This window comes from Vidua chalybeata, chromosome 24 (assembly GCF_026979565.1).
Source record: "Vidua chalybeata isolate OUT-0048 chromosome 24, bVidCha1 merged haplotype, whole genome shotgun sequence".
NCBI classification, from domain to species: domain Eukaryota; kingdom Metazoa; phylum Chordata; class Aves; order Passeriformes; family Viduidae; genus Vidua; species Vidua chalybeata.
Window position 1 is genome coordinate 1,558,716 of NC_071553.1, and position 12,535 is coordinate 1,571,250.

Genomic DNA, 12,535 nt, shown 5'->3' on the forward strand with positions numbered 1-12,535 from the left:
TGATGGCCAGGGAGATTGGATTGGGCTGTAAATAGTGATTAACATGAGAAGGTGTTGGTGACACTCCCATCTGTGCTGGGAGATGTCTGCCAACACGGAGTGATGCCTCAGGTTTTGGCTTTTCTATGTTTCAGATTCTGTGCTGCTTTAGTGTGTGGGTCGGGGCTTCACATGAGGGGATGGTGAGATCTGTTCACAGAGTAGGGAGGCAAAACAATTCCTTCTCCAACTGGGGACCAAGGACAAATGATCCAAATCTCAGGCCCAAGAGCACAAACAACGTGGGCTGAAGAGAGAAAAACAATCAGGATGGGACTTCGTGGGCTAAAGCTGGAATTGGACAATTAGCTCCAATATGCAAATGGACCAAAACTTATAAAGGTGAGAGACCCCGTGAGCAGTCGTGCATTTTGTGACCATTTTGGTTCATCTTGGGTGCAGCCCTGGCTGGGCTCTTGTGCTGCCCAAGGTGGATCCATAGAGGCCTCCTAATAAATCCCTGCTTTATTCTTTAGCTCTTTCTAGTCTCTGTTCTAGGTCAGCCTTCACAAGGCATCACAAGGACCATCCCTCCTTGATGGCCATTTGGTGCTGCCAGCTGATGGCAGCTTCTGGAGCACCGTGGTGGGGCTGAGTCCCTCTGGGTGGCCCCTGGGCCAGGCGTGGCTCGCAGCCACCCCCTGAACTCGGAGCATCAAAGCTGCATCTCCCGGGGCTGGGCTTGCCATGGAGCAATGCCAGCCCAGGCTCACACCCATGGCTGTGCAGGACAGCCACACCAGGAGCCACAGCCCCACTCCAGAAGGAAGGGATCTGTGTGGAAGTGGGAAATGTGTTACAGCCCTGCTCGGGGTCCCATGTGTGATCCCCATCACCAGGGGTACCTGTTCCCCTGTGTCACGGGGCAGGAACTGAGCCTGTGCTCTGCTATCACGCCTTTGGGCCTGTCATTCCCTCCATTTGACAATTGCTGCCTTTTAATCAACATGGAAAGCTTAAGGCGGTTGAATTTGAGGTTTAATTTGGTGAGAAATTTTAATTTTGAACACTTGTTTTTGTTTTGAGATAGAATGACAAGCCAAAAAATATTAAGGTTATTATAAAAAAAAAAACTTTAAAACTTAGTTTTGGGAATAATCTCCCTAAAGACCTTTTATTGCAATGATGGTAAGCAGGATACAATGCGTTATCTGTAGATTTTGAAACCAAATTATAAGAGGAAAATATTTCAGATTTGGACGAAATACCAGGAACCAATTATACAAAATTTTAATTTCCATCCACAGCCAACAGAGCTTATTTTATTTTTCCAAGTTATCTAAGGCAGAGATCTTTGAATTCAAATTGCAAAGAGGAAGCACTTTGTCTCTTATCAAAGCATGAGAGAAGGAAGTTAACAGAGCTGTCATGGCCCAGCCCTCAAATCAATGATCCTCCAGAAAGGAATGTGGTAAAGAAATTAGTATTCTTGACTATATAAAGTAATATTTTTGATGAAAGTTGAGCACTAGAGCAACCCCTCAGACAATATTACCCCCTCAGGTACGATCCTTCTTCAAAGAGTACCAACATTTCTTAATTCTTAATTCACAGAACACTGCAATGAACTGCAGGAGGAGGAGACCAAAGGCCCCATCACGAGTGGGAGCAGGGCAGAGGCTGGGTGCAAGCCTTGCTTTATGCAAGGGGGTGTGGGCAGTATTTCCTGGGTGAAATTCTCAGATAATCCTGGGAAACAGACCTTCCCTACATCACAGAAAGAAGCATTTCCTGCCCTGGCTGGCCTGACCTGGATGGACAAATCTGGAGATTTGTACCTGGTTAAGAAGTGCAGTCAAACCTTCCTGAGAGTTCAGGAAAATGTCCTTTAAATGCAGAGCACAAGCTCTGCTACAGCATCACCTTAGACTGGGATGATAACCCAGGGTGGGTTAAACCCCTATTCCATTACTGCCATTTTGCCACATTAATGTTTTAACCTCAGGGGGTGGGGAGGCCCTGGCACAGGGTGCCCAGAGCAGCTGTGGCTGCCCCTGGATCTCTGAAAGTGTCTGAGGCCAGGCTGGACAGGGTTTGGAGCAACCTGGGATAGTGGAAGTTGTCCCTTCCCATGTCAGGGGGTGGAACTGGATGGGCTTTGAGGTCCCTTCCAACCCAAACCATTCTGTGATTCTGTGATTGATTCTGTGATTGATTCTGTGATTGATTCTGTGATTGATTCTGTGATTCTGTTCAGTTAAGAGGATCACAAAAGCACATCACACCTAAAGCTCCATTCCCACAGGTTTTGTGTCTTTGCTCAGAGGGCCAACAAAAGACAATGGATTTTGATTTTTCCTGTTGAGAGAGTGGGCATTGCAAGTTCTGCCCCAATTTACTTATTGCCCCCCCAACTACAAACAAATCAGAGAGTAACATCATTCATCTTGTTGAGACAACATCTCCAAAGAATAAAGATCAGAAAAGCAAAGCCTGCAGCAGCTCAGAGTAAGGCTAAGGATTCTATTTGAAAATGTCATCAAAATGTTTTGGGACAGACAAGAACTTTTTGAGCAAAATTAAAACTTCTGCACAAACTGTTAATATTTGTTTTTTTTTTTTTTTTTTCCATTCCTTCCTCAGCATAAGAATTCTGTTAGGTTTTGGCATCATAAACTGTTAAAAAAAAAAAAGCAGCAGCATTGCTTACTTTCCCCATAAATATTCTTTCATCCAAATCCCTATAAGTTTACTGAAAATTGTTTTAAAGTGAATGCTTGGTTTCAAGTTTAATTACTTAAAGAACAGACGATGAAAATACCCACGAGAATAGTTACAATTTCTCAAACCCAAACTAAGCTTTCAGAAATGGAGATGCTGAACCAGAGCCAGGGGCTGGTGCACCAGGCTGAGCTGGGACAGGAGCAGGGACAGGAGCAGGGACAGGAACAGGAGCAGGGACAGAGACAGGAGCAGGGACAAGGGAGCGAGGTGGAGTCCCTGGCTGTCCAACTTTCCATCCCACTTTGCTCATGAACTCCTCAGTCTGACCCACAAAGGGGTTTGGTTTCAGTGGGATGGTGCCCCAGGACTTGGGGAAACCCTGAATGCTGCTGGATTTGCTCTGTGGCTGTTCAGCAACCCTCAGGAAAGGCCCTTTTTCCCTTAGGGGTGTCTGTGGGTACGAGGAGTGCAGCACGGGTCCTTTGTGGAGGACCATCCAAGGAGTTTGGATGGTCCAAACTCCATCCAAGGAGTTTGGATCCATCCAAGGAGTTTGTTAACATTCCTGGATGTCTTCTGCCTGTGGACATGCTGCAGCCTTGTGTGTCCACAGCTCTGTACCTCCATACCTTGCTGCCAGTGAGAGGTCACCTCTGCAGGACTCAGAAAACCCCAACTCTGCTTCTCCTCAGCTCTGCAGGGCTGCCTGTGACCTCCTGGTGAGGTGTGATGTGTGGCAGCTGTCCATGAGACACTCTCTGGGGTGCTGGGAAGCTCCAGCCATGTGATTACTGTCAGTCTGCTCCAGAGTGTGGAGATCAGAGCTCACACAGATTCCTCAGTGGAGCAAAAGGGAGACTTCCTGCTGGTACCATGAGCTGCACCTGAGAAGTGTCAGAATCAGCAGCCTGCTTGGACCACAGCACAGCAAGATGCACCTATCTGGAGCCAGGTAAGTTACAATTAGGAACAAGGAAGTGCCCAGGTGAAGGCATTTCACGTGCAGCATGATGGGCAGGACTCCTTATGTGCCTTTGCAGCACTGATGAGGGGACATGGGCTCAGTGACAGCTGCATTCCTGGCACCAAGGGATGGTTAATTGCTCCTCAGGGAGCTGCTTGCTCTTTCTGGAATAGATGTGCATTCTTTCTAATAAAAGCTGTGCATGTGGGGATTGCTAATTGCTATGGCTTTCAGACAGCTCTCTACTCTCTTCTGGAAGCAGAAAAGCTGAAGTTCTTGGCACAGAGTTGTTAGTAATTATATCAATTATACTAAACAAAAACCAACCCAAGAGTTCTCTCCTTTCTTCAGTGTGTGACTCTGGCTCCGTAAGTGTTTTGTGTTATGATTTATACCTGAGGTAATTGGGCTGATTAGTGGGTAAATGAGACAGCACAGGCCAGGGCTGGCTCCTCACCTTCCATGGAGATGTTTTAATCTTTGTTTCACCAGATCACTCAGTTGGTTTTCCTTGCAAGCTTTAACTCTTTGCTTGCTCGCAGAGGAAGATGCCTCTGGCAGAGCTGCTGCATGGCTCAGGAGAGGGACTCGTCCCACGCCTGCTGTCAAGCAGTGCTATGGGTCTGGAGAGAGGATCACACACAGTGACTCCAGATGTCAGCATGGCCAAGACTTCCAAATGACTTCAGGGGCTCAAGCAAGGCTCTGCAGAGCACTGGCCTGTCTGTTGCATGCAGAAGGAGGTGATCTTAAGTGGGACATTCAAGAACAACAGCTTATGAAAACCAGCAGCTGCTGAAAGTCTCAGTTTCTGGCTTTAGAGCTGCAGCTGCTGCTGAGAGTTACAGGCTGCTGTATCACTTCAACATGACACTGACTCAAGTCCTAAAAGTGCCTGCAGTCACCTCAGTCCTGGGGACTACAGGGGTAGTGAGGGAGAGAGCTGCGTGGAAGGACATCCAAAGTCCACCGCTCTGAGGCATCTTTTTCCCTGAGCAGATGTTCACATCTGTGCAGAGCCAGGGTGAGAGGACCAGGTCAGCACCAAATGTGAGCGTGCCTCAGCTTGCCAGTTGCTTGCTTTGCTGCTGCTGTGGAGTGACAGCTCTGGGGAGGCAGAGGAACCGTGTGGGATGGGAAAAGGAAGTGTTTCCTTGGACAGGACATTTTCAGGTCGGCTTCATATTGAGTTCCAGGGCTAAAGGCCTAACACACCTTGGAAGAGCCCCTTCATTGATTTGAAGGTTGTCTGTGTTTGATAAATGCTTGTGGAGAAATCAATTGCCTTCTTGTCAGGAGCAGTCCAGAGAGGATGGTGGGATCAGCAACACTTCTAGAAGGAACCAGGCAAATAGAGAAGTCCTTTTCTAAGGAAAAAAGGTCAAGAGTGGGAGATTCCTCCTTTCCAAAGAGCAGAAGACAAGCCAATGCCACCAGTGCAGCCACTGAGGAGGTCTGGTCAGGGGTGGGGTCTGTGCAGTCTTCAGTGCAGTGAGTGAGTTGTGAGGTTTGTGTTAATCCTGAGCTGATCCAAGATCTTGCATTTTCTGTGCCACAGACCCAGCAGTTTCTAAGAACTGTCTTTTCCCAAGAGATGCTTCCAGAGTGTTTCAGAGGATGTACAAGTGTGTTTCTGAGCTGTTGGTAACATAACTGGCAGAATAACCAGAATAACCAGGGGATAACCAGAAGCAATCTCTCTGTTCCCTAACAGATGTGGTGCAAATGCCTCAGCCTATGACTGGCAGAAACAAATTTACCCATATCTTACCATTTCCTTCTGGCTGTGAAGCATTTACAGGGGGAGCTGCAGCCTGGAAACCAACAGAAATGTTCAATACCATGCTGTCAGGACATATCCCAAATTTTGCTGCTGTTTTTTCCTTCCTCACACACATCAGAGCCAGTAAGAGCTGTCTGTCTGCATGCCTTAGGCCACTCACGTGCAGGAACTGGCCTGCAGCATAGACTGGGCTGTTCCCCACAGCCCAGTCACCACAGGGCACTGGGACCTCAAACTGCAGCCCGTCCTCCCAGTATTTTTTACAACACATTGGGCTATTATCTCCCTTGATAAAGCTGCAGGACACTTGCCACTGAAGGTCGTATGCAGCACTGAGTGGTGCAGGGCTGGGCTGTGCTCTCTCCACACCAGGGAGCTCCTCTGTGGGTCCTTGTCCACAGCAGAACACAGGACACAAAGAAAGGACATTCTGGAGGGAGAGCTGTGGCCAGTGAAGGTGTGAGGGCTGAGCCAGCAGCACGGAGAGGAAGTGCTGGTTGCCCACCCCTCGCACCCCACCCCTGGGACACCAGAGAGGAGCTCCTGTCTCCCTGGCCCCAGTGCACACGTGTGTCAGCTGAACAGAGCTGAGCTCACCAGAAATGTCTAATTGGTGCCTTCAGGCAATCGTGTCTCTCTTCCTGTCTGAGTTTATCTTGAAAGGCTCGATTGAGTTACCTCCTCTCCTATAACAGGATCTAAGTTCCTTGTAGTAACATAAGAAGGAGATGATGTCATTGCAGCTCAACTTCTCCGATAACTTACTAATGACTGGGGCCAACACCTCAGCTTCTTTCTCAGGCAAAGCTCCCAGACTGAGTCAGTACCTGGCTGGTGAGCTCCCGGGGAGCTGCTGTGCAAGGAGCCGAGGGCACGGCGAGGGAGGACGGCTCCGGGCTCACCCGGCTCGAGGCCACTCTGTCCCCCAGTGCCACGCTGCCCTGCAAGCCAGCTCCACACGTGCTGCTCTTTGTGCCTTGCCCAGCACTTCTCTGCAGCCTGACACGCAGAGGCAGGAGGCTCTGGGTCCCTGAGCCTGCCCAAAGAGCCCAGGGGAGGAACAGGGTTCTTCTACCAACTGATACCAGCTGGGATAGGACAAAGGCAGCCAGGGACTGCAGTACTCACCTGGAAAGGGGAGAACTGGGTTAAATTTCTGCCTGCCTGTTATGTCTTTGCTGCCATAATGAATTGTAGATTCAGTGGGGAAATGGAGCTGTGGGAGTGGTCCCAGAGGAGGCCATGCTGAGGGCTGGAGCCCTCCTGTTCTGGAAACAAGGCTGAGAGAGCTGGGGCTGCTCAGCCTGGAGAAGAGAAGGCTCTGAGGAAACCTCAGAGCTCCTTCTTGCACCTAAAGGGAGCCTATAATCAAGATGGGGACAGACATTTTAGTAAGGTCTGTAGGAATAGGACAAGGGGTGATGGTTTTAAACTAAAAGAGGGGAGATTCAGACTAGATATAAAGAAGAAATTTTTTACGGTAAGATGGTGAAACACTAACACAGACTGCTCAGAGAAGTGTCCCTTCCCTGGAAACACTCAGGGTTGGATGGGGCTCGGAGCAGCCAGGTGTAGTCGAAGCTGTCGCTGCTCATTGCAGGGGACTGGACTAGATGACCTTTAAAGGTCACTTTCAACCCAAAGCGTTCTATGATTTTGTGAATGACACATTACTGCCTTGTAGGCCAGCTCCTACACCTGGGATCTCTGCCGTGCCACAGAAAGGCTCACAGCCCTCAAGCAAGACTCACAAGTGGTGCCTGGCTCCATTTCCAGCTGGAAACTTGTGAAAACCGTCCCAGGCAGTGAATGGAGGTTCAAGACACAAACATGTTTGCAGTTGGCTGTGGAACAGGACCCGGTGAGAAAGTTAGCAGGGCTCTGTTTGGACTGCAATGAGTCTTCCCTCCTGACTCAATGGGGCAGGTTTCTGTGGGAAGCTCTCCACGAGGGATGCTCAGGAAATGAAATCAGAGCAATACCTAGACTCCACACAAAGTGTCTTTGGTGTAGACAAGAGGGCTTTGTTATCCCCAGTTGCAAACACCTCCAAAACCCCTCAGGTCAGAACGGTGCAAGAAGGATTGCCAAAATCTCTGTGCAGCTACAGAAACTGCTGAAAGCTGGGCAGCTGTGCCAGCTCCCGGACCAGCCTCTCCCTGGGCCCTGGCATTGCCCCCTTGGCCATGGTGCCAGGCACAGGGAAATGGAGAAGGCACAGGGAGCAGCTGGAGGCTGAGCAGAGTGGCTCAAAGCTCACCATCAGCAAGGCCTGCATATTTGCTGGGAGCCATGGTGTTTGTCAAGCATAAGGCAGCTGGAAAAGAGAAGGGAGAGCAGCCCTTGGGACAGAAGGAACAGGACATGCTGTGCTCTGGGGAGAGGGGCTCTGAACAGATCTAGGCACGCTGGAGTGCTGGGTCCAGCTCTGGGGCCCTCAGCAAAGAAACACACGGGTCTGTTCGTGTGGGTCCGGAGAAGCCCATGGAGATGCTCCAAGGGCTGGAGCCCTTCTGCTCTGGAGCCAGGCCAGAAGAGCTGGGGGGTGTTCACCTGGAGAAGAGAAGGCTCCAAGGAGAGCTCAGAGCCCTTCCAGGGCCTAAAGGGGCTCCAGGAGAGCTGGAGAGGGACTGGGGACAAGGCATGGCATGACAGGACAAGGGGGAATGGCTTCCCACTGCCAGAGGGCAGGGTTAGATCAGATATTGGGAAAGAATTCTTGGCTGTGAGGGTGGGGAGGCCCTGGCTCAGGTTGCCCAGAGCAGCTGTGGCTGCCCCTGGATCCCTGGAAGTGTCCAAGGCCATGCTGGACAGGACTTGAAGCAGCCTGGGCTAGTGGAAGGTGTCCCTGACATGGCAGGGGTTTGAACAAGTTGAGTCTTAAGGTTTCTTTATAAAAAAACATTCCAGGATTCCATGATTCTATGATAGATGTTGCCAGTTTAAATATGTCCATTCCTTGCTCATCTCCCTATCTCCAGTTTGCCTGAAGCTCCTCTGTGGTTCAACAGGAGTTGATGAACCACAACTCCTTACACACATGTGAGCTTACACACCAATGCTTGAACACCTTCCTTTGGCACTGACGTGTCCATTGTGTGGAACAACAGTTGTCTCTCATTTCTATTGAGCCATCACCAGGGACACACAGCATGGCCTGGGAGCTCATGTGGGTGAATGAGTTCAGGTTCATGACGTTACATGGGTTATGCCATGACAAAGGTTCATGGAAACACATTGGAACTTACTTTATGACTTTATCAGGCAGGAGTGTGGATGTGAGCTGTGATTATTATTTCTTCAGTGCTCAGAATGTGCCCAGGACACACACTGAGGGCAGCCAAGGCAGCACTTGCCTCTTCCTGAAAGCTCTAAGAGCCTGAGATGGGAAGTGACAGTCTGTTTGAGAAGGGGATGAAGCTGGAGTCAAGTTTCAGTGTTTGTCAGAGTCTCTTCTGAGGGATCTCTGCTTATTGAAAGGTGGGTTCTGCAGTCACTGCAGTGTGGGCAGAGAAAGGGGGAAACAATCTGGGGAGATATGTTGTCAGAACCCAAAGTGTCCCTCAGACACTCTTGGGTGTTCCGGGCCCAGGTCAGAAGCATTTGAGACCCTGGCATGCAGCCAGAAACTCCTGTGGCTTTGAATCTGATCCATGGAACAATTTACCAACCTTGCAGGAAGAACAAGAAATCACAAAAGTTTAGATGTTATAATAGAAGTAGTCACAAAGTGAAAGGAAGGATTTTTTTGAGTGATGTACAGGGGAGTTTTAGGCCTTGTACAGAGAGGTCTGAGTTTTGTACATGGGGGTCAGAGGTTCTAAGATGGAGGGATTTGGGCGTGCCCTGTCCTCCTTCTTTCTCCTTCCTATTCCCCATGTTCTTGGTGATGTTGGCACTCACAGATTGGTTTAGAGTAGAAAGTCACCATTCAATATAGGTAATAGGCATTGGGGAAAAACTATAAACATTTAACACATAATGTGTGATATAAAAGATGGCACCAGCCCCCTGGGCAGTCAGAGACAGAGAGGGTGTCAGAGACAGTGTCAGTGTGTGTGTGTGTGTGTGTGCCTTTGCCTGATCTGCTGAAGGAACTGCAGCAGTTCAGGAAGAAAATCTTTTAGATAACATACAATAAACTACCTTGAGACTGGACAACTGAAGACTACTGAGTCTTTCTTTGAAGACCCAGGTTGGAGGAGAGACTTTACCACCTGCCGGGGTCACCCCAATCTGGGGGTGAGCCCCGTCAATATGTGACCACCAGTGGCCCTGCTGCATTGCCACAGTCGCCGCAGAGAAGTTTGGAGGTGACTACAGGACCTGCTGGGCACAGCCAGGCAGGTATGGCCACGCCAAGCTGCTGGACAAGCACAGCTCCAAACCCCCTGTGCTGGGACCTCTTCAGTGGCAGCACAAGTGGGACTTCTGGAGCTGCTGGGGTGTGGCAAAGGAGTCCCTCACCATCACCCCCTTCCAAGTGCTGCCAACCACCAGCTCAGTGAATGGGGAAATTAGAAAGTGAAATCTCAAGAGAAAAGTTGACATCATGGACGTGCTGGCCCAAGTCAAGGTCATTGGGACCAGAATGACCTACTCTCTGCACAGTCCAGGGAAGGATTTCAAAAGAAAGGAAGCTGCTGCTTTTTACACATCATGAGCACAGATGAGGCAGCTGGGGCAGCTGGGGCAGCTGGGGCAGTTTCTCTGTCTTGTATCTACATACACCATGCTTGGAGGAGATAGCAATTAATGCAGACAGCTTTTTTTCTGTATTATTTTCCAATTCTTGACTGAAGTTTGCTAAACTTATAGCTGTGAGCCTGGTAAACCACACAACACTCTTGTCTTGCTGGGAGAGGAGTCCTGGGATCCTTCACAGCATTGACACTTACAAGAATGAGATACATGGACATTGCCTTTACATAAACTTCACAGCAACTCATTGCTGAAAAACAGCAAGTAATGAATGAAAAACAAATGCAGCAAGGATTTGTTGTGACACTACTAAAGTGAACTGCTCCTTGAGGATGATACATTCAACAGCTTGTGTGTGGTCATTAAATCATCCTCTTAAAAATGCCATTGAGACCATTGTACTGGGAGAACCACATTCCATTTCATGGTTTTTTACTGCTAAGCAGAAAAGACTCTAATCTGACCAGCTGAGTTCCTCCTACTGACAGGAAAAAAATCCATGTCTGTGATGTACCACCAGCCAGGCCTCCTTTCTGACTTGCTCTGGGAACAGCAGTTGCAAATTCAAATACCTCCAGCTCTGGAGTGCAGATAAATTTCTCCTTGATTAGAGGGTAAGCTGCTCCTTGCATTTGTATTTTTCGGCAAGATCATCTCCCCTGATAGATTTCCCTGAGGGCTACACAAATGTGTGCTGGGTCACATGCAGGGGCTGTGGGGAGCAGTGATGCTCAGCTCTGCTTTGGTACCCCTGCTCTGATGGGGTGTGTCAGCTTGGGGGGCTGATTTTGCTGGATAAAAATGAAGCGTGGGGACAGGGACATTTTTCTTTTGCCTTCCAAGTGTAGGAAAACCACGTTTCGTCCAGCCTTGTTCACACAGAATTTGAAACCAGTTAGAGGGTCTTTCTATAGCCAGAAGAGAAAACCAGGTTCCTCCAGAGAGTGATTCATCCCCCAGAGAGGGCTCTGAGATAACAGAGATGATTCACCCTCTGCAGATGCTGATCATTTTCCACTGCTCCTGGGGTGAGGTAATATCTAGACAGCCACGGTCAGGGGAGACAAATCCACCTGGTTTGCCTGAGGGAGACGTGGGCACAGCAGAAACTTATCCAAAGTGAGGGAAGGTTGTGTAGTGAGGCCATGGTGGTGACTCAGAAGAATTTGATCTCCTTCTTGGCAGTATTTTAGGATCCTCCATGGGACCATGAGGGAAGGATCCAGCACCCCAGTCACAGCAGAGGCACAAGGACACCAGTCCCCTGGTCCCAGGCACTCAACATCCCAGCTACAACCTGGCCCAGGCTTCTTTGTGGCTGTGCCAAACACCACCATGGCTGATCCCCCTGCTGTCACCTGTGGGCTGCAGGGAAGCTGCTTCTTGGGTCCTGGCAAGAGCACAGTGACCAAGAGACAGGTTTTGCCCCAACAAAAGAGAGCAGTGTGTGTTCTGCCAAGTGGATTTACCAACTTTGGCTTTTGAAAATACATTGCTGCTTATCATTGCAGTAGAAATGGTTTTCAGAGGTACTGGGGAGCACACTCTAAACAGCATGGGGAGATGAGCTGAATGGCAAAGAAAGCTGCTGGAATAGGAAATAAGGTCCAGCCATGCACTTTGTTTCCCAGTCAGGGGTACTCTTGAACCCAGACCTGGGATTTGGATCAGGCCCATATAAACAGAGGAACAAGTCTGAACTCAGAATATTGAACTGCATTTGTATTCTAATGTACCTTTTTCTCCTCAAACCTGGTCTGATCTTGCTAAGCTATTGTTGCCAGTCCTGGTGACAAACATGGATCTCCAGTGGCAGCTCGGACTGGGTGGAGGGAAGAGCTAGGGCATGGCAGGTTGGAGGACAGCCCAAGGTACACAGAACCAGAAAAATGTTATCTGTTCAAAGTCTGAGCCAAAAAGCAGTAATTCCTCTGAATTTGCTTTATCATTGATGAACCAATTTATAAGAAGTGGTCTCAGGAGACATCAGTCCCTTCCAGGGACATAACCCACCCGAAACAAAATTGTATCATCTCTCCCCTGTCTGTGCACTGGCTCAACTGCACAAACCACAGGGGCCACTGTGCCATTTTCAGGTGACTCCCAGGCTGTACAAGCTGTATCTGGGAGGCAGGATCACAGCAGTGCAGCCAGAGAGGCTCCGGCTTCCATACAGCTTCGAGGAATACTAGCAGCAACCAAACTTCAGCAAAGACTCACCACACCATGGCTACATCAGTGCCTGAAAATTAACTTCAGTACATCCAGATGTGTGGCACATCTGCCTGCAGTGTTCACTTGAATGTGGTAAATGTCTGCCCTTGGACCCTCCCAGACCATCTCCTTTGTAGGAATATTATTAAAGCCTGAAGTGCCAAAATGGA

General features: G+C 49.2%; 1 protein-coding gene across 1 annotated transcript in view; it reads right to left on the bottom strand.

The window, feature by feature from the left end:
* Positions 1-12,535, bottom strand: part of LGR6 (leucine rich repeat containing G protein-coupled receptor 6) — a 155,373-nt gene that overhangs the window by 52,523 nt on the left and 90,315 nt on the right. The gene's annotated exons all lie outside the window — the stretch shown is intronic.